Source organism: Scyliorhinus canicula, chromosome 18, assembly GCF_902713615.1.
Source record: "Scyliorhinus canicula chromosome 18, sScyCan1.1, whole genome shotgun sequence".
Lineage (NCBI taxonomy): Eukaryota > Metazoa > Chordata > Chondrichthyes > Carcharhiniformes > Scyliorhinidae > Scyliorhinus > Scyliorhinus canicula.
Genome location: NC_052163.1, coordinates 115,048,395 through 115,074,586, shown reverse-complemented (window position 1 = coordinate 115,074,586; position 26,192 = coordinate 115,048,395). Strand labels below are relative to the sequence as shown.

At 44.8% G+C, this 26,192-nt stretch overlaps 1 protein-coding gene across 7 annotated transcripts in view; it reads right to left on the bottom strand.

Annotated features, from left to right (window-relative positions):
• Nucleotides 1-26,192, bottom strand: part of gatad2ab (GATA zinc finger domain containing 2Ab) — a 143,578-nt gene that overhangs the window by 39,442 nt on the left and 77,944 nt on the right. The window lies entirely within an intron of this gene.

The window sequence follows — 26,192 nt, the reverse complement described above, 5'->3', positions numbered from 1 at the left end:
AAAGATCAATATTGCCTTCGCTATCCCTGACAGACTGAGACTTAGGACATGACCTATCCAACTGGGGATCTAAAACACAATTGAAGCTCTCCCCCAGAATTAGTTGATGTGAATTCAGATTCGGAATAGAAACTAGCACCTTAATGATAAGTGCTGTCTCACCCCAGTTCGGTGCATATGTTAACTAGGACCGCCAACGGGCCCACCAAAGACCCACTTACAATTACATATCTCCCGCCTGTGTCAGCCAATATTCTAGCAGCTCAAAAAGATACCCCTTATTGACCCCCACTCCCTTCCGATTCCTGTCATCATAACCAGAATAGTAGACCTTTCCCACCCAGCTCTTCCATAACCTTATTTGGTCCTTGACCTGTAAAACACCACATCAGCTTTCAAACTTCTCATGTGCGCAAACAACTGTGATCTTTTTACTGGGCCGCTTACCCCCCTCACATTGCAAGTTATCAGCCGGACAGGGGGCCTCTCCGCCCTCAACCCAGAGTCAGCCATTCCCATCATACGGTTAGCCAGCAACTCAACAAATGCTGATACCAGACCCACCCAAAATGACCGCCAAACCCCACATGAGACCAAAACAAAGAGGTCTTTTTAAAAAAAACATTTTATTGAGGCATTTACAATTTTACAATAAATGGTATAAATACAAATATAAACATAGTGCAAAAAACAGCTCTCCGTCTCTCACTAATCCCGCCTACCCTAAACACAAAGTAGCCCAAATCGCCCCCCCCACCCCCTCCTTTTTGCTGCCTCTGCTGACAGATTAGCTTTCCCCGAAGAAATCAATAAACGGTTGCCACCTCCGGACGAATCCTAACGTTGACCCTCTCGGCGAACTTAATTTTCTGAAGTCTGAGAAACTAACCCAAACCTCTGATTTCGGGGGCTTCGAGTCCCTCCACCCTAACAATATCTGTCTCTGGGCTACCAAGGAGGCAAAGGCCAAAACGCCAGCCTCTCTCGCCCCTGGACTCCCAGATCTTCCGACACTCCAAAGTTTGCCACCCTTGTTTTAAGTACCATGGATATGACATCTGCAAATCCCTGCCAGTAACCCCTAAGCTGCGGGCATTCCCAAAACATATGGACATGATTTGCTGGCCCTCCTGCACACCACAAACACTTGTCCTCTATCCCAAAAAACCTCCTCATCCGGGCCAGCATCATTGCGTGCCCAGTGAACAACCTTGAATTGTATCAGGCTGAGCCTGGCACATGATGAGGATGTGTTGATTCTGCTCAGAGCATCCTCCCACAGACCCACCTCTACCCCCGCTCATCTTCCCATTTACCCTATAGCTCATCTATCTGGGTTTCCTCCCACTCCATAAGTTCTTTGTAGATATCAGAAACCTTCCCCTGCCCCACCCCCATTCTAGAAACTACCCTGTCCTGTATCCCCTGTGGTGGTAGGAGCGGAAAGGTCAAACCCTGCCTTTGCACAAAATCCCTTATAATAATAATTGCTTATTGTCACAAGTAGGCTTCAATGAAGGTACTGTGAAAAGCCCCTAATCGCTACATTCCGGCGCCTGCTCGAGAGGCCGGTACAGGAATTGAACCCGCACTGCTGGCCTTGTTCTGTATTACAAGCCAGCTGTTTATCCCACTGTGCTAAACCAGCCCCTGTACTAATCGCTTGTCACAAGTAGGCTTCAATGAAGGTACTGTGAAAAGCCCCTAATCGCTACATTCCGGCGCCTGCTCGGGAGGCCGGTACAGGAATTGAACCCGCACTGCTGGCATTGTTCTGCATTGCATTGCAAGCCAGCTATTTAGCCCACTGTGCTCAACCAGCCCCTATCTGCGGACATCGAAACCTGTTCCCTCCTGGCTATTCCAAATCCTCCAAACAGGGAAAGCTCCCATCAATAAATAGATCCTCTCAATTCCTGCTCTCTGCCATCTCCGAAACCCCCCCATCCAGCCTTCCCGGCACAAACTGGTGATTATCACAAATTGGAGCCCACACCGATGCTCCCTCCATTCTCCTATGCTTCCTCCACTGTCCCCAGACTCTCAGGGCTGCCACTGCCACCACAGGCTTGTGGAGTCCCAGGCCGGCAAGAACGGTAGAGGAGTTGTTACCAATGCCCCCAAACTTGCGCCCTTACATGATGCCGCCTCGCTGCCGCACCAACCCCCCCCCCCCCCCCCCCCCCCCCCCCAACTTCCTGATCATGGCTATATTTGCCACCCAGTAACCAAAACAAGAGTTGGCACAGTCAACAGACTACTCCTCCCTCCCTCTCCGCAGAACCATACCCCAATAAATAAAGAGCCAAAAGGAGAGCAAAGATTCCTATCCTCCAACACCCACACCCAACCCCAAACAAAACAAGAGCAAAAATCTTAAACTCATTACTTTAAAAGCCCCTTAAGTAATAAGCAGCAGATACCCCCACCTCCACTCCACCGCTCCCATTAACTAGCTTTACAGTTAGCAGGTAACTTCCGCTCAAAGTAAAAACAGAAAAATCATATCGACAACCAACACCCCTCCCACATCCAAATTTGGAAGGGAATTTGGAGCGCCCCATACCCACCATCTTCCCAAACATCTTGGACATATAGTCCATAGGATTCGGGCGCTCCAGATGCTCTGGCAGCCCAATGATTCTCAAACGTTGCCATCTGGAATGGTTTCCAGATCGTCCACCTGGACATTGAATGCTTTTTGCCGGTCAGCCAGCACCACCATCTCAGTCTCCAGGGAAACAATCCCGTCACTCTGGTCCGAGGGTGTCACCTCCACCCCTTGTATCACAGCCTTAAATGGCAGCTGCTCAACCCAAGACCATAAGAAACTTCAGAGAGTCGTGAACACAGCCAAGTCCATCACACAAACCTGCCTGGCATCCATTGACTATCTACACCACCCGCTGCCTTGGAAAAGCGGGTAGCATAATCAAAGACACCCCCCCCCCCCCTCCCCCAAACCGGCTTACTCTTCCAACTTCTTCCATTGGGCAGGAGATACAAAAGTCTGAAAACGTTCACTAACAGATTCCAAAATAGCTTCTTCCCTGCTGTTACCAGAGTCCTGAACGACCCTCTTATGGACTGAGTAGAACTGCACTCCGTGTGCTTCACTCGATGCCTGTGTCTATGTATTTGCATTGTGTATTTATTATGTCCTACTTTTTTTAATGTATGGAATGATCTGTCTGGACTGTAAGCAGAACAATACTTTTCACTGTACCTCAGTACACGTGACAATAAAACAGATCCAAATCCTTGCTCCTTTACCATCTGACCCATCTTCGCCAAGGCTGCATAGATGGAGGTCAGAGCCCCTTCCATTGCCATCTTAAGGTCCTCAAAGACCAGTTGCCACTGCTTCTTGAATTCTTCCGCCAAGAAGCTTGCCAGCATCTCTGTTGTCCACGGAGAGGCCAAAGACGCAGCAGGAACCTCCACCATCTTCTCCACCAACGAGGCTAGAGGGACTTGTGAGTCTGGCAACAATTGTTTGCTGGTCTGCTGCATTGTTGGGCATTACTTTTTATGGGGTCCTTATCCCATCGAATTACTCAGGTTTCCCTCCAAACATCAATCAGAAATTGGGTGAAAAGGGCCAAAAACAAAGGACCCTGACAGAAGCCACCGTATCTGTGACTGCTCACCACCTGAAGTCCATGTGGCATGAATGTTACTTGCCATTTGTCAGCCCAAGCTGGATATTGTCCAGGTCTTGCTGTATTCGGAGGAGACAGCTTCAATATACGAGGAGTCACGAATGGTGCTGAACATTGTGCAGTCATCTACGAACATCTCCACTTCTGATGGAAGGCAGGTCATTAATGAAGCAGCTGAAGATGGTTGGGCATAGGACACTATCCTAAGCAACTCCTGCAGTGATGTGCTGGAGTGGAGATGATTGACCTCCATCCACCACAATTATCTTCCTTTATACCAGGTCTGACTCCAACCAGCAAAGAGCTTTTCCCTTGATTCCCACTGACACCAGTTTTTCTTAGGCTCCTTAAGTCAAATGCTGCCTTGATGTCAAGGGCAGTCAGTTTCACCTCTGGCATTCAGTTCTTACATCCATATTTAAATTAAAGCTGTAATGAGGTCAGGAACGGAGTGACCCTGACAGAACCCAAACAGAGCACCCGTGAGCAGATTATTGCTGAGTAAGCGCCTGATAGCACTTTAAAAAAAATTAGCGTACCCAATTCATTTTTTCCAATTAAGGGGCAATTTAGCGTGGCCAATCCACCTACCCTGCACATCTTTGGGTTGTGGGGGCGAAACCCATGTAAACATGGGGAGAATGTACAAACTCCACACGGACAGTGGCCCAGAGCCGAGATCGAAACTGGGACCTCAGCCCCGTCTGATAGCACTGTCGATGATCCCTGCCATCATAATGCTGATGATCGAGAGTAGCCTGATGGGGCTGTAATTGGTCAGGTTGGATTTGTTCTGGTTTGTGTGTACAGGGCATACCTGGGCTATTTTCAACATTGCCAGGTAGATGTCAGTGTTATATCTGTATTGGAAAAGCTTGGCCAGGGGCATAGCAAGTTCTAGAGCACAAGTCTCCAGGATTACGACTGTAATATTGTCACGGCCCATAGCCTTTGCAGTATCCAGTGCCTTTAGCCGTTTCTTGATATCACGTGCAGGAAATTAAATTGGCTGAAGACTGACATCTGTGATGCGGGAGATCTCCAGAGGAGGTAACATGGAATACAAGATGGAGAACTTGTACATCATTGTGGATGTCTATCTTGATTCTGCAGTTTCCACAAGGCACAATTCAGGCGTCTGATGAATATAGTACTTTATATTTGCCATGATGAGTTTTAAACAGTCAAGGGCAAAGCAGCCTGCTTGATGGGCCTAAACACTCACTGGCTCAGTTGTGCCACCAAGGCTTCTTGGCAACTTTCTAAAACTCCATCACCAAAATGAATAAGGACAGCAGTTACATAGGGGTACATACATCTGCAAGTCCCCTTGCAAATCATGCACCATCCTAAAACCGCCTCCTAATGGAACTATGGGGGTTCCTTGACCAACTAGACAGCAGTGGCTCAAAAAACACTCAATGTGTAATGTGAACAGGAAATAAATACTGGTCTTGACAGCGGTGCTCATATCCCAGTCATTTTTTAAAAGAAACTTTCGAGGATGGGTTTAATTGTGGAATATACATTTAGAGCAACCACTGGCACTGTCTGTGCGGAGTCTGCACGCTCTCCCCATGTCTGCGTGGGCGTCCGCTAGGTGCTCCGGTTTCCTCCCACGCGTCCCAAAAGACATGCTTGTTAGGTGAATTGGACATTCTGAATTCTCCCTCTGTGTACCCGAACAGGCGCCGGAGTGTGGCGACTAGGGGATTTTCACAGTAACTTCAATGATAATGCAAGCCTACTTGTAACACTAATAAGGATTATCATCTTCGCAGTGTAAGTGCCACCTTGGTAATAATCAGCCCAAATACCCCCATCAGATATTCACAGAGGGCTGAAAAGCAGAAAAATGGTCATTTTAACATCAATGGTAACTTTTCGTTAACAGCAAAAGCTTACTTTCAATTGGTGGAAACAGCTGAATTTACATGGCAGGCCACCTCCAAGTCACTACCTATTGCGACACAGAACTTTTACAATGGAATGCAAAGACGCTGGCACGCCAGCAAGTTCCCAGTACAGCCATTGTTCTCTCTTAAATAGACCTCAGAATTTGTAAATGTGGGGCATCAAGAGGATATAGCATCCAACTTGGTGATTTACAGATGAGGAAACCAGCTAGCCAGCTCGTGGGATTCATTACGAATCAGCTGTTTCTCAGCTTTTCATAACTTTCCGCACAAGGGATTGTAAACTGCATAGAAACAAAATCAATTAAATTTGGAGACACTTCTTCAGATCTAAATGCCTTTCTTTTTAGAATTTAGAACAGTACAGGCCCTTCGGCCCTCGACGTTGTGCCGAGCAATGATCACCCCACTCAAACTCACGTATCCACCCTATACCCGTAACCCAACAACTCCCCCTTAACCTTACTTTTTTAGGACACTACGGGCAATTTAGCATGGCCAATCCACCTAACCCGCACATCTTTGGACTGTGGGAGGAAACCGGAGCACCCGGAGGAAACCCACGCACACACGGGGAGGACGTGCAGACTCCGCACAGACAGTGACCCAGCCGGGAATCGAACCTGGGACCCTGGAGCTGTGAAGCATTGATGCTAACCACTATGCTACCGTGCTGCCCTTTTTTAAAATGTTGGTTCCTCTTGAAACTATTTGGTTCCTAGTACTTGATGTTGTGAAATCTTTATATATACAGGAAATGTCAATAATGCTCTTCCTGATGTAGACTATAAACAACCTGCTTAATCGCAACAAACTCCTCCATTAACCTCAAGTGAACTGTAATGGTATATGCACCAAGGCGGGCAAAGTCATGGCACTGAATTACATGGATAGACCGCGATACCAATGCACAGTTCGTGCCATGGATAAAGCAAGTGTCTTGTCGAGAGTGGTCAGGTAGTGAAAATTTCTGCATCTGAACAATTTTTCACAATGGTTCTTTGTTCCTCATTGTCCCCTTTCTGGTTATCCATTTTGGCTTTTGAGGTATATTTTCCTCAAGTTCTTTCTGCTCTCAAGGCCAAGCTTTCTACTCTCAAGGCCAAGCTTTCTACTCAAGCTGATCCCATTTACACTGCAGTTTGCCAGACTTGAGTAAACTTGTTTCCAAGTCATCCTTGCCTTATTGACTTGGGTCTATTTGACATTTTTCATCAGTTGTTTTGGGACACATGGAAAATAATCACCCTCGCGAGTGAGGGATAGCTAATAATTAGGTATTCCCTTACAGATGTCCATGCTATCTTTCTTTTGTTTCCCTCCCCCTATAATATCATAAGCCCAAGTGGTTTGCAGAGAGGAAAGCCAGCTGTAGCTTCACACCAAATTACCATAGGTACAAGTAAAATAACATTAATGTCTGATACATTTTGTATAAACTGCTATTTGGTATTCAGGTACACTATTTAGCTTTTCAAAAACGCCAATTTTGGTCAAGTCTATTAAGAAGGTGCAGATATTTGAGCAGCAAAAATGACCATTTCTGGAACAAGAGTTGCAAATTTGATTCCTTCAAATCTATTCTGTCATCACATCAAACTCTTTACAGTAAAAGTCTTACAACAAAGAAGAACAAAGAACAAAGAAAATTACAGCACAGGAACAGGCCCTTCGGCCCTCCCAGCCTGTGCCGATCCAGATCCTTTATCTAAACCTGTCTCCTATTTTCCAAGGTCTACTTCCCGCCCATTCATATACCTGTCTAGATGCTTCGTAAATGATGCTAACGTGCCCGCCTCTACCACCTCCGCTGGTAAAGCGTTCCAGGCACCCACCACCCTCTGCATAAAAAACTTTCCACGCACATCTCCCTTAAACTTTCCCCCTCTCACCTTGAAATCGTGACCCCTTGTAACTGACACCCCCACTCTTGGGAAAAGCTTGTTGCTATCCACCCTGTCCATACCTCTCATAATTTTGTAGACCTCAATCAGGTCCCCCCTCAACCTCCGTCTTTCCAACGAAAACAATCCTAATCTACTCAACCTTTCTTCATAGCTAGCACCCTCCATACCAGGCAACATCCTGGTGAACCTCCTCTGCACCCTCTCCAAGGCATCCACATCCTTCTGGTAATGTGGCGACCAGAACTGCACGCAGTATTCCAAATGTGTGTTGGAGTTGATGTGTTGAAGGAGCTGCGCTCCAAAAGCTAGTGATTCAAAGTAAACCTGTTGGACTTTAACCTGGTGTTGTAAGACTTCTTACTGTGCCCACCCCAGTCCAATGCCGACATCTCCACATCATCAAAATCTTTGTGTGTGGAGAAACTCCCATTCCCTCTGGCTGGAGAGCTTAGAACTAGAGATTGCAGACTCAGGATGAGGGCGTGGCTATTTAGGACTGACTGAGACGAGGAGAAATTTCTTTATTCAGAAGGTTGTGAATCTTTTGAGTTCTCTACTCAGAGGCTGTGGTCACAACATCACCGAGTATATTCAAGCCTTTTGGACACAAATACAATCAAGAGATATAGGGATAAACCTGGAAAACGAAGTGGGAAAGAACATCAGTCAGGACTAGGCTAAAGGGGCTGAATGGCCTATGCCTGCTTCGGTTTCTTGAGTTTATCCCCCAAGTTAGACATGTGCCTTTGATTTCCAGGCCCTCAGTTCAAATCCTGCTCAGATCTGTACCACATCATTGTTGGCAAAGGTCTGACATGACAAGAGCTTGGGTAATATTACTCCAGTTTCCGGTAGATGTGGGAGCACAAGTCATCCCCAACTTGGCACAATTTTGATCCAAAATGTAATGTGTCGTGGACCCATCAGGGCATCAGAGCACAGCTTTTGCATTTCTTACACTGACCAGGTTGTGGTGTGAGCAGATTGCCATTTCAGTGAGAATTAGTAAGAGTCAGGGCTGTAATACTTGGGGGAAAAAGATCAGTGGGGGAAAAATATACACTATATTTCTCATTTCTGCACAATAACCATTTGCTTGCGCATTCAAGGAGAAATAAAAAAGTTCTAAATTTTGCTGACCATGGGACAAGTACAGTTAGTCAACATGTCTGCTTGGCCTGGCAGTAGTTCTCTCAATCATGAGGCCAGGCTTCAAAACCCACTTCAAAGCTTGAGTGCACCACTGGGGCTGACACTGTTTAAAGTCCAATAAGATGTCAAACCAAGGCCTTGTTTATCTGTTTTGTTCTTACCCGAGCTAGAATGGTGGGGATTTAAATCCCACTTGACAGACTCCAACACAAAATCTAACCTGAGACTCTCAGTGCCAGTATTACACCTGTAATGAGGTGCTGTCTTTGTACAAGATGCTAAACCAAGCCCCTGACTGCCTCCTCGGGTGGCTGTAAAAAGCTATGCAGCATCATTTTGGAGAGTAACAGAGAAGTGCTCTCCTGGCCAATATTTGTTTCTGAACCCAAATTACTAACACTGGTCATCTGTTCATTTAACCAAAGAGGTGCAGATTAGGTTACGTGGGTGGGCGGGGAAGTGGACCGATCTAAGGGTGCTCTTTGTGAGGTTTGGTGCGGTCTCGATGGGCCGAATAGCCTGCTTCTGTGGGATTCTATGATGCTTGAGGGAGCTTATTATGCACAAACAGACTGTCGTGTTTCTTTACACTGGTGTGCACATTACAACAGTAACCGTGCTTCAAAAAGTATTGAATTGTCTCGGAATTGCTTTGGGATGCCCTGAGGTCATGAAAGGCGTGATACAAATGCAAACCTTTTCTTCCTTTATTTCTCCATGGCATGATCTTACGTTTATCCCTCAAATAACACCACCTTGTTGCTTTTTGAGAGGCCTTGTTCTACCCAAAGTCAATGTCAGACTCTGGTCTCTGTCAACTACAGATAGCTGGCACGAAAGAAAATGGAGTGGGATGTGTGTGCCCAGCTCCACTCATCCATCCTGCACCCAGGGGTTCAGAAAAATATATAATTCATCCTACTTGAAAGCAGTGTTTGATTCTTAAAGGGTTAACAAGGAAATAGAATAGATCCTGCCAATTGTTCCAAAATGTCGGACAATAAATCTTAATTGCTGCAGGTCAATGGGCACACAGCTATTCACCATGAGTATTACGTGACACCCAATAATCCTTAGTGCCAAATTCACTGCTTTGCACTTTAATTCACTAGTTTTGTGGAACCAGAACTGAAAATAGTTTCAATTCAGGCTGTACAAACGCAACATGGTGAGATGACTGTACTTGCTATAGGGACTGACAAGCCTTCACAATGGGAAATATCATGGAAAAGAATGTTGTTTTGGAAGAGTTCAGCGAACACAGGAATCTACAAGAACTTAAGAAACCATCATCTTCCCTCCAGGTGATGCCAAAGTTCCTGTCTCCGTAAATTGTTACCAGCCATCAGTAAGTGCATATTAACAGAGATCTAATATGCAAGGATTTATAATCATGACTAATTATCTGTTTTCCCCTCCCATCTAGCTGTCAACACTACTCTAAACAGGCTGTTCATTCCCTCCATCCCTTGATAGTCTTAGAGCTTAGAACTGTGTCTTCTTCTTAAGCAGTCCCTGGGGATCGAGGGTGACTTGCTTCTCATCAGGTTTGATGGGTTCGGAGTTGGTTGATAAGTCCATACACACTCTTCAGACTCCGTCACATGCAGAGTTGGGTAGATTTGTTTGGAGGTTTGTATGCCCTCTCTGATGCCTCAAAATGCCTCTTCGTAGTCACAACAAATTCCCGATGTGTTTGGTGCCTTCCCAAATGAACCATTTTGGTCGCTCACAAACCAGAAACTCCCACAAGTTGGTGGGATGTTTGACTTCTTCAGAGATACTTGCATATCTATGGAGCGAGTTTCTAACCTTTGCCCAAAAGGAACCAATCAGTGACCTCAATTGAAAATTTCAAAACCGGTATGGATTGATTTTTATTAGGGAAAGTTGTAAAGGGTTACAGAGGTCCAAAAGCATGCAGGTTATGTGGATTGGCCATGCTAAAATTTCCCCTCAATGTCCAAAGGTTAGGTGGAGTTATTGGGTTACGGGGATAGGGTGGGGGTGTGGACATAGGTGGGGTACTCTTTCCGAGGGTTGGTACAGACTCGATGGATCAAATGGCCTCCTTCTGCAGGGATTCTATGGATGAGGGTGAATAGATGGAATTAAAAAACATCAGCTAGGGCAGCATGGTGACATAGTGGTTAGCACTGCTGCCTCACGGCGCTGAGGTTCCAGGTTCGATCCGAGCTCTGGGTCACTGTCCGTGTGGAGCTTGCACATTCTCCCCATGTTTGTGTGATTTTCGCCCCCACACCCAAAGATGTGCAGGGTAGGTGGATTGGCCATGCTAAATTACCCCTTAATTGAAAATATTAATCGGGTACTCTAAATTTATTAAAAAAGACATTAGCCATGGAATAGTGGAAGTCTTGGGGAATGATGGCTAGTTACAGGTGCAGTTTGGGTCTAATAAAACAGGGACTGAAGGTGGCTCCTGCTATTGTCATGAGGAACAGTCATTATGATGGCATGAATTTAGCCAGGTGAATATTCTATGCAGAAACCTCACCAACACAAAATACTGACAGTCTGATGCACTGCAACATCATGCTGCCAGTGGTGAGCAACAACAGTCAAGATCACTAGTCATGACTCCTGCATACAATCACTGAAATGAAATGAAAATCGCTTATTGTCACGAGTAGGCTTCAATGAAGTTACTGTGAAAAGCCCCTAGTCGCCACATTCCGGCGCCTGTCCGGGGAGGCTGGTACGGGAATCGAACCGTGCTGCTGGCCTGCTTGGTCTGTAATCAGCATGTTTAAAAAAACCTCCAAAATCTCATGGCACACTACTTCATGTTGATCCTTCTACTAGACCAGCACTTACTTGGACAGAACAATGCTCTCCAAGGACATTTTCACTTCACAGACTAAAGTCACCAGGCTTCCATGATCTGATTTTACAGTACATGGTTATGCTACATTCAATTAGCATTACCCCCTCAGTTCAATACCAATTCGCTCTCCTCTTTTTAAGGTGTTGACTCATGTTTGAGCACAGTTCCACAGACACCAACTGACCTCTGCCAACATGCCCAATCAACCCACTTTCACAAGCACAAATAGACAGCAACTGCAGGTGTGTCTCGCGGGCGATGAATCACAGTCGAGACCAATTTTCTCTCCACTTGAAATATACTGCTTTGTAGCATTGGTAAAGACATTAAGGGAACAGATTGGTTATTTTCACTTGTTGTGGAGTCAAAGTCTGGTGGGTAGAGTTAATGAGTAAAATTAGAAAGCACTGCTACACAATAAGCTTGTAGAAAATTGGAGCTCTGTGCTACAAAAAGTAATTGATGCTCGAGCAATTGATAATTTAAAATTTGGAGATTGATAGATTTTTGTTAACCAAGGGTTTTTGTGGATAAGGAGCAAAGGCGGATGTGTCGAGTTAAGTCGCAGATCAACACTGATCTCAATGAATAGAACAGGCTTGAGGGACTAAAAAGGCTTCCTCCTGTTCCTGGATTCACCATTCCCATCTGAGGAGCGTTAAGGTCAATGATAGGAGTGCTACTACCACCAAACTGGGAACAGTTCAACAGACACAAAGAAATTTGAATGGTCTGGTCCTGGTTCACAGGATCTTACCACTAAGTATTTCTTGCGATACTGCGCTTGGCACACTGAAAACGATGTGGTCTCTTGTTTTGATGGAGCAATTGGGCAGTGTGCTAATTTTATTACGGCCCAGTATATCCCCCATTCTATCATTCCCATTATTTTGGGGTTTCAATCTCGTTCAACGAAGAGTTCAGGAGGACATGCCAGGAGCAGCACTGGGCAGACCTAAAAATGTCAACCCGGTGAAGCTACAACACAGGACTATTGTTTACCAATGAATGAAGCAGCATATCATAGACATAGATAAATCATCCCACTACCAACTTACTGATGGTGTTGGCCAATAAACAACAATGGGAGGAGGCTTCACAAATATCCCCATCAGTGTACTCTCGATCATCAGCAAAGTGAAGGAAGGGGTCACCAACATTACTGTTAAGCAACACTTACTCAGCAATAACCTGCTCACTGACACTCAGTTTGGGTTCCACTAGAGTCAGCTCCGAATCTCACCACAAACTTGGTTCAAACATGGATAAAAGAGCTGAATAAAAAGGCACAGTAAGATGCATCAAGGCAGCATTTGACAGCATGTGAAATTAGGAGCCTAAGTAAAACTGAAATCAATGGGAATCAGGGAGAAAACTCTCCACTGGTTGAAGCCACCCCTAGCACAAAGGAAGATGGGTTTTCGGGGATCAATCATCTTAGTTCCAGGACAAAACTACAGGAGTTAATCAGGGTAGCGTTCTCGGTCCAGCTATCTCATCAGTGATCTTTCCTCCATAAGGTCAGAACTGGGAATATTCCCTGATGATTGCACAACGTTCAGCAACAGTCACAACTCCTCAGATATTGAAACAGTCCATGTCCATATGCAGCAAGAGGAGGACAATATCCAAGCTTGGGCGGACAAATGGCAAGTAAATTGCACGCCACACAAGTGGCGGGCAATGAACATTTCCAACAAGAACGAATCTAACGATCACCCCATAACATTCAATGAGATTACCATCGCTGAATCCCGCACTATATCCTGGGGATTATCAGTGACCAGAAACTGAACTAGAGCAGCCATATAAATACTGTGTGTACAAGAGCAAATCGGAGGATGGGAATTTTGTCACGAGTAACCCACTCCTCGACTCCCCAAAGTTCGTCTACCATCTACAAGGCAGAAATGCTAAGGAATACTCTCCTCTTGCCAAGATGAGTGCAGCTCATGAATTGCAACACCATTCAGGACATAGCCACCATCATAAACATTCGTTCCCATTATCACCAACGCAGTGAGTACCATCTACAAGATGCAATGCAGCAACTCACCAAGGCTTCTTCAACAGCATCTTCCACACCCACTCTACATCTAGAAGGAGAAGGGTATCAGACACATAGGAACACCACCCGCAAGTTCCCCCTCCAAGTCATACACCATCCTGACTTGGGAAATATACCACTGCTCCTTCATTGTCGCTGGTGTCAAATATCTTGGCGCATTCCTAACATCACCATGTATGTTCCTACAACAAATGGACTGTCGCGCAAGAAGGCAGCTCACCACCACCTTCTCAAGTGCAATTAGGAATGAGCAAGAACTGCTGGTCCAGCCAACAATGCGCACATCCCATGAATGAATAAAAAACACAGGAATAACACAAGAACCAATGAATAAGGTGGAGTAGGCCATTTGGCCTCACGAACCATGTCTACCATTCGATAATATCAGTACTGATATTGTAGCCTCAAGAGCACTTTGCCTGCCACACCCCCCCCCCCCCCACAACTTCGATTTCCTTGTCGATCAAAAATCTGTAACTCAGGCGTGAATATATTCAATGACCTGGCCTTCACTGCTCTCTTGGAATAGAATTCCACAGACTGACGACCGTACTTTTATATTTGATTTGCCTTGCAATACATGTCAACATCTCATTTTCCTTTCATATCATTTGCAGCACTGGAATTACTTTTTATGACTCATTTACCGGGACACCCAGATCCCTCTGTACTATAGAGTTCTACAGTCACTATCTATTTAAATAATGCTGCATTTCTATTCTTCCTGCCAAAGTGGACAAGTCCTCATTTTCCCACATTCTTCTCCATCTGCCAATTTTCCCCCCACTCATTTAACCTAAATTCCCTTTAGACTCTATGTCCACTTGACAACTTTTCTTAATTGTCTTTGTGTCATTATTAAATTTAGTTATAGTTGTCCTTTCATCTATGCTTCTGATCTTTTCATTTAAATGCTTTCTGACTCTCTTTTTCCCTTATCTCTGCTGTCTACCGTTTCTCAAGTACCTTGGGATGTCAGACTGTGAAAAAACACTGTAGCAAACACAGCTTGGGGTACTGTCGTCTTCTATTCTATCACGGTCCGCTAGGGCTTACAAATGACCTTCAAAGAAATCAGGTCTCGGTGCAACCTGATACAATGTGTGAGGGTTGCTGGGCAGTTTATTCAAGGAAGATATCAGGTCGCTCAGTTCAAAGACAAACACTGTGCATGATTCAACTTTTTGAATTAAATGGTATTTCGAATTGTGTTTCTGCTACTGTTTCAAATGTGCCCATCAACAGATGCCGCTTAAATCAAGAATTATTTTTAAAATAATATTTTCAGTAGAGATTTTCCATTTTACAACAAAACCCATATTACCCACAACAGATGATACACAAACCCAATATAACAAAAACACCTAACCAACAAATCTTTGAATCGTTCAAACCCCTTCCCTTCCCACACACCTAAATGGCTCCAATAAGTGATTGGCACAGATAGGGGTCAATCTCAACAAGACTGGACTCTGCCACCAGGACAGGAGAAGGTTATCCCACTTTTGCAGATCGGACCTAACCTTGTCCACCAGACTTGTGAAGTTAGATTCATGAAGCCGGGTCCAATCATGGGCCACCGAATCGTAGATACCTGAAGCTAGAGTTGGTCAAGCAAAAAGGCAACACGCCCAATTTGGCTCCCCTCCCTGGGGGGTTAACTGGAAAACATTCACTCTTTCCCGGATTCAACTTGTAACCCAAAAATGAACCAAAGCTCCCAAGTAGCTCTATCATATCACCCATGGGATCTGAGTTCGTAACATAAAGCAGCAGATTGTCAGCATATAGGGACCCCCGATGCACCAACCTTCCCCATTTTATCACCTTCCACCTACCAAAGTCCTCAAAGCTATGGCTAAGGGCTCCTTCGCTAGTGCAAAATAGGAGGGGAGATATTGGACACCTCTGCCTAGACTCCCTATTCAAATGGAAGTACCCTGAACTAAAGCCAAACGTTCCCTCTACAACACTGTACCCGTGGAATCAATTTTGGCCCTAGACCGAACCTCTCAGAACTTCCAAAATATACCTCCACTCCACCCTGTCAAATGCCTTCTCGGCATCTAAAGACACCGTCACCTCCGGCTCAAACTCCTCGGATGGGGAGAGAATAACATTCCACAACCTCCGAATACTGGCTGACAATTGCCACCCTTTGGCAAAGCCTGTCTGCAATCACCACAGGGTGACAGGGCTCCAGCCTTACTGCCAACACTGTAGCCTGTATCTTGGTATCCACATTTAACAGCGAGATAGGATAGTATGAGCCACACTCTGTTGGGTCCTTATCCTTTTCAACAGTAGTGAAACAGAGGCCTGCAAGAGTGTAGCAGGCAGGGAACCCTGGGGCAGAGTCGTTAAAGGTATGTACCAGCAACTGGACCAACTGATCCGGAAACGTCTTAACGGGTCAAAATCTCCTCAGGGCCGAACGGGGCCTCCAACTCTTCCCTTCTCTCATCCCCCACCACCGGAACATACAATCCATCTAAAAAATGGGGCTGGTGCTGCACAGTGGGCTAAACAGCTGGCTTGTAAAGCAGATGAAGCCCAGCAGCGCGGGTTCAATTCCCGTATCAGCCTCCCCGAACAGGCGCCAGAATGTGACGACTAGGGGCTATTCACAGTAACTTCATTTCAAGTCAACTTGTGACAATAAGCTATTATTATTTCATTTCAAATGCTGACATGTCCACCCTCCCCGATGAGGGATCAACCTATGAAGGGTTTTACCAAACTACCACTCGAATCCCTAACCTGAATAATCTCCCGGGGGACCACCTGCCACCTCAGCTAATGAGCTAGCAGATGGCTGGCCTTCTGCGCACTCTCATAGAAGACCTCCCTCGAACTCTGCAATTGTCCTTCTGTGTAGACTATAGATCAAACTGTTATCTGCAGCTTTTTCCTGCTTGCCAGGTGCTCCGGGTAGGGTCACGCGAGTACTTGTGGTCCACCTCCAAGATACCATCCACCAACCTCTGCTGTTCCACCAGTATCCCTCTCTCCATATGCACCTTTTACAATATAATCCCTCCCCTAAACACCGCTTTCAAGTCCTCCCAAAGAGCGGAGGGGAAGACTGAACCGTTCCTATTGAATACTCACCAATAACCTTGGACATGCACGTCAATAACCTTGCATCTAAATTCCACGGTGGGTGCGGAGAGGGGCCGAATTCTAGAACCAAATCCACCAGATGTGGGGCATGATCTGAGATGACAATGGAGGCGTATTCTGCCTTCCTAACCCAAGGGAGAAAAGGCGTACCCACCAGAAAAAAGTCGATCCTGGAACACATCTTATGTACTGGGAAAAAGAACGAGAGTTCTTTAACCCCCAGATGCATGAACCTCCATGGATCAGGCCCCCCCTCCCCCCCCTCCCCTCCCCTCCCCCCTCCAACTTCAAAAACGCTAATGTCTTCAGCACTCAAGAGTACCAACTATTTAGAGCTAGAAGAAATAGAAAATCGCTTATTGTCACAAGTAGGCTTCAAATGAAGTTACTGTGAAAAATCCCTAGTCGCCACATTTCGGTACCTGTTCGGGAAGGCTGGTACGGGAATTGAACCGTGTTGCTGGCCTGCATTGGTCTGCTTTAAAAGCCAGCGATTTAGCCCAGTGTGCTAAACTAGCCCCTGGACCGAATGGTCCAGCTTCAAATTTTAAATACCCTCCAAAAATCAGTTGGTGTGTATCCAAATCCGGAACAGAAGCCAACAGTATCCCACAACACAGTTAGCCTCCCATCCCCCACCATACAACTTATGCAAAACAATCCCATCCCAACCCTAAAAGTAAGAAATAATAAATATATACAAAATACCCCCAAAACGCTTCCCATAAATAACCATACCAAGTCCACACACAGCCCATTTAACTTGATCCCAGTCCAGGCTCTGTAACAAAAGCTCCGGCCTCCTCCAAAATAGCAAAGATGTGGAGATGCCGGCGTTGGACTGGGGTGAGCACAGTAAGAAGTCTTACAACACCAGGTTAAAGTCCAACAGGTTTGTTTCAAACACGAGCTTTCGGAGCGCAGCTCCTTCCTCAGGTGAAATGCGAGGTATGTTTCTGGAACATACCTCGCCATTCACCTGAGGAAGGAGCTGCGCTCCGAAAGCTCATGTTTGAAACAAACCTGTTGGACTTTAACCTGGTGTTGTAAGACTTCTTACTGTGCAAAATATCAAAGTAATGGTACCTTAACCTGAAGGTAACACGCAACCTTGCTGGCTACACCACTCCAAAACTCACTTCACTCTCGTACAAAGCCACTTTGGGGTTAAAGGCCACCTGCTTCTTTGCAAGCTTAATATTCTGGGTTCTTCTTTCCCATCCACTTATTAGCATAGTCATCCCCTGAAAGGTTACCTTTAAGATTAAGGACTATTAAGCCTAAATTTCTGTAATTTTTCCCGTTAGTCGTGGCTTAGTGGGTAACGCTCAGGCTAGGCTAACACCCCAGTGGAAGTACTAGTGATGCTGCCCTGTTTGCAACCTGCAAAATCCATTGCTTCAGTGAGGGGCTTGGTGTACTGGAGTTATGAACACTTTCAAATTCTCTCTTTGTTGTCCTCTTTCCCCCCCAACACCCCCATTAAGGCCCCTTCTCTCCTGAAGGCACTGATTTCTCTGAAAAGACGTTTCTTCAAACCTACCTCTTTGACCATGTTTTTGACCATCGTCCCTAAGATGACGGTGTCTTTTTTCTTAATATTCCTTTGTGAAGTGTCCTGGAATGTTTTACAACAGTAAAGGTGCTTATAAATTTAGGTTGTTATGAATCTAGACAGTCAGGGATGATAGTTCATTCGACTATCAATTAACAGCAATCACACTGTTCTGTAGGGAGGGGGGAATAGGAGGCTTGAAGGGGGGAATAGGAGGCTTGGAGGGGGGAATAGGAGTGGTGGTGAGGAGAGATGGGGTAGGGGACACCTGGAAGAAAGTTCAGAGCTGCAGAACACTGTAGAGCTTCACGCAGTGAAGCAATGGATTTTACAGAATGCTCTTTTTACATTTAGCTCCAGCCACCTGTTCATTTCAGAGCTTCAAAGATGGTTCCCTTCTACTTGGAGCAGCCATTGATTGTTCTGAACTGTTTCGGAATAGCTTTCCGTCACTAGACTTTACAACAGCTAGAAGTCTGGGTGGTGGGTTTGTAGCCTTTCTCTCCCTTTACCACAATAGATGGACATTAAAGAACACACACAAACTTCAACACTGCTGTTAACAAAATCATGACATTAAAAACGCCTTCCTAAGTTTGACATTACTCGTTTTGTTCAAGCCACCAACTGGTGCCACTGATACACATGGTGTGCAAATAGGCTTTCCCGGTAGAGAGCTTTCACTTTGTGACGTGTTTACACATGTGGTTGTGGTGATTAAAAACAATCTGAAAGCTAAGGCAGCATTTATTCACTCGGTGCCTTATCCCATCCCTCAAATGTCCCAAAACATTTTACATTAAATGAAGTACTCTGCAGAGAAGATGAGGCAAACTCAAACTATTATGTGCACAGGAGATCCCACAAAGTATTGACGTAGCAGGGAGCTGCTGATATCCTCAAGTATCTCTTGTCCTCCAGTACTATGCTCGTTTTTAAAAAAATAAAATGAATGAACCTGGATTGTTAGGGGCGATGGTCTATTCAATAGTGAGGTGCCACAATCGATCGTGTCACACCACCCAACAAAAATAATTTACATTTATAAAAAACTTTTCACAACTTGGACATCCTCAAGTATTTTAAAGCCACATGATGGTGCATTTGAAGTGTAGTCACTGCTGCAATATGGTAGCCGTCTACTTGTGTAGAGAAAGCTCCCACAAACAGCATGTGAAAACAATCAGAGCATCTGCTTTTAGTGACCTCGATAGTGGGGCAAATATTTGACCACAATATGGGGGAGAACTCAGTTTTTTCAAAAGTGTCTCTTCTGGGATCTTTTACTTTCAACTGAAAAGGCAGACAGGGCCTCAGTTTAACATCCACACTGTTGCACTCGAGTGGACCAAGATTTTTGAACTCAAACTTCTGGAGAAGTGATTGCATATGGCAAACAAGGTAATAATAATAATCGCTTATTGTCACAAGTAGGCTTCAATGAAGTGTTACTGTGAAAAGCCCCGAGTCGCCACATTCCGGCGCCTGTTCGGGGAGGCTGGTACAGGAATTGAACCTGTGCTGATGGCAATGTTCTGCATTACAAGCCAGCTGTTTAGCCCACTGTGCTAAACCGGCCCCCGTTGCATGGCACCTAAACCAGGTGGCATGCAAAAATGAGACTCAAACCTTTTAAAAAGTATGAGACAAAGATTCCTGCCTGCAGCTCGTACATGGAGCTAAGGGGGTGGGTTCTGTGCATGTCAGATCAAATCCAGCTCGACAACATAGTGGTAAACTTTTGTCATTTTTGGTTTCTCCAGTGTTGCTCTCTTATGTAGCTCAGTGTGTAAGCTGTTGGATACCACTGACCATTCGAAGCTTTTGTGCCACTGCCACGTTGGCAATTGAAGCAGTTAATGAAGGTATGAACGTATAAATCACTTACACAGCCACACACACTTCTGTTTCAATTTATCTTCTAAGTCTTCAGCTGAGGATAAAAACCATTCTGAGAGCATTAAAACATGTTTGTGTAATGAAGTGTTCAGAGTCAGCTGTATCAAGTTTTTTGGTGCAGGGGGAAACACAATTGTGTGATGAGGCCAGTGGGATACAATAGTGGCCCCATTCATCGATCACATCTCGCTCAGTTTAACGGAGATCCATGCATTCTGCTTTAGAAATGCAAGCCATATTAATGCAGCTCACTCTTCAAAATTAAACAGCACTTGGTGGTTTCATGCAAGTTTAAAATTAGCATTATTCTGGATCATGAACCTCCCAATGTTCCCTCACCAGGAGCCAAAACTTTAGTAACCCCACAGAACCACCATATAAATCATAGCTCTCGCTGAAATGAAGTGTGCACAAGCAGCTCATTGCTGTCAGTGAACAACACAACAGCCCAGGAGAGAAAGAGACCTGAAGTGGCTGGGGGTTGGGCAGCCAAGCGTGAGCTGGCAGAGTCCCTACTGGGCTAGAAAACTTCACACAGTTTTTCAAATTGGAAGGATACAATTCATGAAGAGGAAATAAAATGGTTCAATGACTAATTAAATGTGTGAGAATTTTGAGGGCCTACTCAAGGAGTATTCCATTTACAGCACAGGAGGCTATTCGGTCCACCGTGCCTGCTCTGGCTATTCCCCTGGAGCAAATGATCTATTGCCACTTTCCCAACTTCTCCCCCCTGCCACCCACCCACTCCCACAGTGCTGCACCTTTTTCCTTTCCAGATAACAATCCAATTCCCTCTTGCATGTCTCAAGTGAACTTGCCTCCACCATACTCTCACTCAGGCAGTGCTTTCCAGATCCCAACCACTCACTGTGAAAATGTTTTTCCTCATGTCGCCATTGCTACTTTTTGCCAATTACCGTAAATCTGTACCCTCTGGTTCTCAATCCTTCCACCAATGGCAACAATATTCCCCCATCCATTCTGTACTAACCTCTCATGATTCTGAATGCCTCCATCAAGTCTCCTCTCAACCTTTGCTTCTGCAACAGAAACAGTCCCAGCTTCTCTGAAACTGAAGTTCTTGTGAATCTTTTGTGCACTCTGATGTATTCACATCTTCCTGAAGTGTGGCGCCCAGTACTGGGATGCAGTACTTCAGTTGAAGCCAATCCAGTGTTCTACACAAGTTTAACAAGTACGTTATTGCTCTTGTACTCTTATGCCCCTATGAATAAAAGGGTAAGTTGCTGTCTGCTTTATTAACCACGCTCTCAACCTGTCCTGCCAACTTCAATGATTTGGGCACATACACACCAAGACCCTCGGCTCCTGCACCTCCTTTAGAATTGTAACCGTTATTCAATATTGTCTCTCTGCATTCCGCCGACCAAAATGAATCACTTCACACTTCCCTGCAATAAATTTAATTTGCTACTTGGTCATCCGTTCCGCCAACCTGTCTATGTCATAGAACATTACAGCGCAGTACAGGCCCTTCGGCCCTCGATGTAGCGCCTTCCTGTGAAACCCCTCTAAAGTCCCTCTACACTATTCCCTTATCGTCCATATGCCTATCCAATGACCATTTAAATGCGTTTAGTGTTGGCAAGTCCACTACTGTTGCAGGCAGGGCATTCCACGCTCTTACTACTCTCCGAGTAAAGAACCTACCTCTGACATCTGTCCTATATCTATCTCCCCTCAATTTAAAGCTATGTCCCCTCGTGCTGGACATCACCATCCGAGGAAAAAAGCTCTCAATGTCCACCCTATCTAATCCTCTGGTCATCTTGTATGCCTCAATTAAGTCACCTCTTAACCTTCTTCTCCCTAACAAAAACAGCCTCAAGTCCTTCAGCCTTTCCTCATAAGATCTTCACTCTATACCAGGCAACATCCTTGTAAATCTCCTCTGTATCCTTTCCAATGCTTCCCCATCCTTCCTATAATGTGGCGACCAGAACTTCATGCAATACTCCAAATGCAGCCGCACCCGAGTTTTGTACAATTGCAACATGACCTCATGGCTCCGAAACTCAATTCCACTACCAATCAAAGCTAACACACCGTACGCCTTCTTAACAACCCTCTCAACCTGGGTGGCAACTTTCAGGGATCTATGGACATGGACACTGAGATCTCTTTGCTCGTCCACACTACCAAGAATCTTACCATTAGCCCAGTACTCTGTCTTCCTGTTATTCCTTCCAAAATGAATCACCTCACACTTTTCTGCATTAAACTCCATTTGCCACCTGTCAGCCCAGCTCTGCAGCTTATCTAAGTCCCTCTGTAACTTGTAACATCCTTCTGCACTGTCCACAACTCCACCGACTTTAGTGTCGTCTGCAAATTTACTCACCCATCCTTCTACGCCCTCCTCCAGGTCATTTTTAAAAATGACAAACAGCAGCAGCCCCAAAACAGATCCTTGTGGTACACCACTAGTAACTGGACACCAGTCAGAACATTTCCCATCAACCACCACCCTTTGTCTTCTATCAGCGAGCCAATTTCTGATCCAAACTGCTAAACCACCCTGAATCCCATGCCTCTGTATTTTCTGCAATAGCCTACCGTGGGGAACATTATCAAACGCTTTACTGAAATCCATATACACCACATCAACTGCTTTACCCTCATCCGCCTGTTTGGTCACCTTCTCGAAGAACTCAATGAGGTTTGTGAGGCACGACCTACCCTTCACAAAACCATATTGACTATCTCTAATCAAATTATTCCTTTCCAGATGATTGTATCCTATCTCTTATAAACTTTTCCAAGACTTTTCCCACAACAGAAGTAAGGCTCACTGGTCTATAGTTACCGGGGTTATCTCTACTCCCCTTCTTGAACAAAGGGACAACATTTGCTATCCTCCAGTCTTCGGCCACTATTCCTGTAGACACCTGTTCCCAAGCTATTCATGTATTTGTTAAGATGCCCCTTAAACATCACTATCGTCCCTGCTTCCACCGTCTCCTCCGGCAGCGAGTTCCAGGCACCCACCACACTCTGTGTAAAAAAACTTGCCTCGTACATCTCCTCTAAATCCTGCCCCTCGCACCTTAAACCTATGTCCCCTAGTAATTGACCCCTCTACCCTGGGAAAAAGTCTCTGACTATCCACCCTGTCTATGCCCCATATAATTTTGTAAACCTCTATCAGGTTACCCCTCAACCTCAGTCGTTCCAGTGAGAACAAACCGAGTTTATTCAACCTCTCAGGAAGAGCAAGGGTCCTAACACCAAACCTTGGGGAACTCCACTACACACCTTCCTCCAGTCTGAAAACAATCCATTAACTACTACATGGTTTCTGTCACTCAACCAATTTTGTATCTATGTTGTTGCTGACCCCTTTATTCCATAAGCAAGACGTTTGTCCATAAGCCTTTTGTGTGGCACTTTACCAAATTACTGAATTACCCATTCTGAGCATCCATTCATCTGCAAGAGTTCTTGTAGGTGAATGTCTTCAGTCTGCATTATGCCTGCTCCAGTTTAAGGCTATAACCTACTGTAGAATTTACAAATATAAGCATTTAATTTCAACTCTCATCCATAAATCAAACTAGTATATATATATATATATATTATTTCTAATCTGAGGTCCCAGATTATTCTTCATTCATACTGCCAGTCAGGCATAATTGATAACATTGCATTGTACATCAGATGACCTCAGTAATATTTATACTGTTTTGGAACACCAAGCAGCTTTAATAAGGAAAGTATGAGTATGTGTTGTATTAGAGGTTGGTATACAAAATGTAGGCGTCACACTGGTTTGATTCAGTATTCCTGGTTGCAGGGAGTTAGCAGGGGAACCTGAGGGCCGGGGATGAGAAGGAGAGATTGACTGAATTCAGATGCATTACTGATTTGCCACAAACTTCCAGTCTGTACCAAAGTTTTCCACAACTGGCCTCAGCCAAAAAGGTGACACAGGGGAAAGACACTCCCTGGCATTTTGAAGGTAAAAGGGTTGATTTGATTGTTGCTTTCAAAATATTAAAGGGAGCAGATGGGGTAGGTAGAAATAGTTTCTGCTGATTCGGGGAATCCAGTAACACTACCATTTGAGGTAGTTTTCCCTCAAGGCATGGATGATTGCAAGCATATCACCGTGCAGGACAGTGGATCGAGATCAGAAAGTTGCTAAGACTTGGTCACTGATGGGCCAGGACTTCAAGATCTTGAGCAATGCTACTAAATCAGTATTACTGTGCTTGTCAACTTGTAACATTCAAGGATCTGCTTTATGGGGACACTCCAACAGTAATCAAGATAATTACAATTGAGCAAGGCCCCCATGCCCATCTTAATTCATTCAACCGGAAGGCCTTGAAATTCCTCCCACAACAGTGTCCAATTGTTTCTTAAAACAATTCAGGCATTTTTTGCCTCCACTACCCAAGAGGCTGTCATATGTGTCGATGATCCTTTGTAGGAATAATTTCCTGACAACAGTTCTACATTTACTTTTCATTGATTTGACTGTCCTCGTCAGACTCAAGCCATTTCATTTATTGCAATTTTCCAGTTTACTTTTTTCTTTCCTCTATCTTACAGGTCTCTCTGTAAGATTGCCTCAGGAATACCTTGGTTAAAAATATTTTTCCTAACTCCTCAACAATTGAATATGACTCTTGTATTTTTCTATTTCTTCTTTAATATAAATTTAGAGGATTCAATTTTTTTTTTCCTATTAAGGGACAATTTAGTGTGGCCAATCCACCTATCCTGCACATCTTTTTGGGTTGTGGACGCAAGACCCACGCAAACACGGGGAGAATGTGCAAACTCCACACAGACAATGACCCCGGGGCCGGGATCGAAGTATTTCTGTATTTCAGTGACCAGACTGAGTACTGTACTGAAGAGGCAGTCTGACCTCAGCACTGGCTTGATCACATACTTCTCTGGTATATTCTCTCATGTTGCACTTGTTCTGCGCAGTGTTTTGCACAAGATGTGATTGCAACTTTGTGTTTAAATGCAAAAATAAATCTGCGCCAGCAAATAGGAAAAATCCATTAACTCAGAAAAGACTATCAATGGCTCTATGCCCGCCAGTTGCACCTACCCATCTTATTTCTCAATCGCCCCCTCTCCAGAAACATATCTTAATGCTTCTTCTGCCCACGTGTAGTGCCTGCTTTGATGGGCTTTCTCAGCAATTCATTCAACAATAACTTCATGCATTATATTAACTCTCCAGGTTTGGAGTTAAAATATGCGGGAAACATGCATGGACTAGGGTTGTATTTCCTAAAGTATAGAAGATTAAGGAGTGATTTAATTGAGGTGTTTATGATGCTATGTTGACAGGACGCACAGAGAGAAATTATTTCCTGTGGTGAGGAAGACCAGGACAAGAGGATATAGTCTTAAAATTAGAGGCAGCCAGTTCAGATGAGATATCGGTATGAGCTTTTACACGTGAAGGGTAATGAAAATCTGGAATTCAACCCCGCACACCACCCCAAATGCTACTGAGAGTAAAGGTCACTTGAAAATTTCAAAACCGAGAATGATAAAGATAGAGGGGTTGAATGGCTTCCTCCTGTTCTTCCCTACATTCTGCCTTTCTATTCATGCCTTCCTTAAAAAAACATCCTCATCAGGATGTCAGAAAATTGCGACAGTTGGTTGACCAAGTTTCTTTTTAAAACAATGGACTCACTCCCAACTACAAACAAAAGTCCAGCAGCACAATTAGATAGTCATTTCAAACTTGTGCTGGGTTTGAAGAGCCTCCACATCTCAAAAGAACCAATTTTGTTTTAATACGCAGCAAGTGGTTAGAGTCTGGAACATGCCGAGTGTATGCAGGTAAATTCAATTATGGTTTTCGTAAAGGAATTATATTACCGGAGGAGAAACAATTTCAGGACGATGGAAAAGATGGGGGAGTGGGACCAGTTGAGCCGCTTTTGCAGATAGTTGGCACTGACAATGGGCTGAATGGCCTACTTTTGTGCTGTAGTCACTCTATGATTCTACCAGCTAGGGGTTCTCCACTGTGCGCTGGTCAATAGTTACCCCTTTATCAC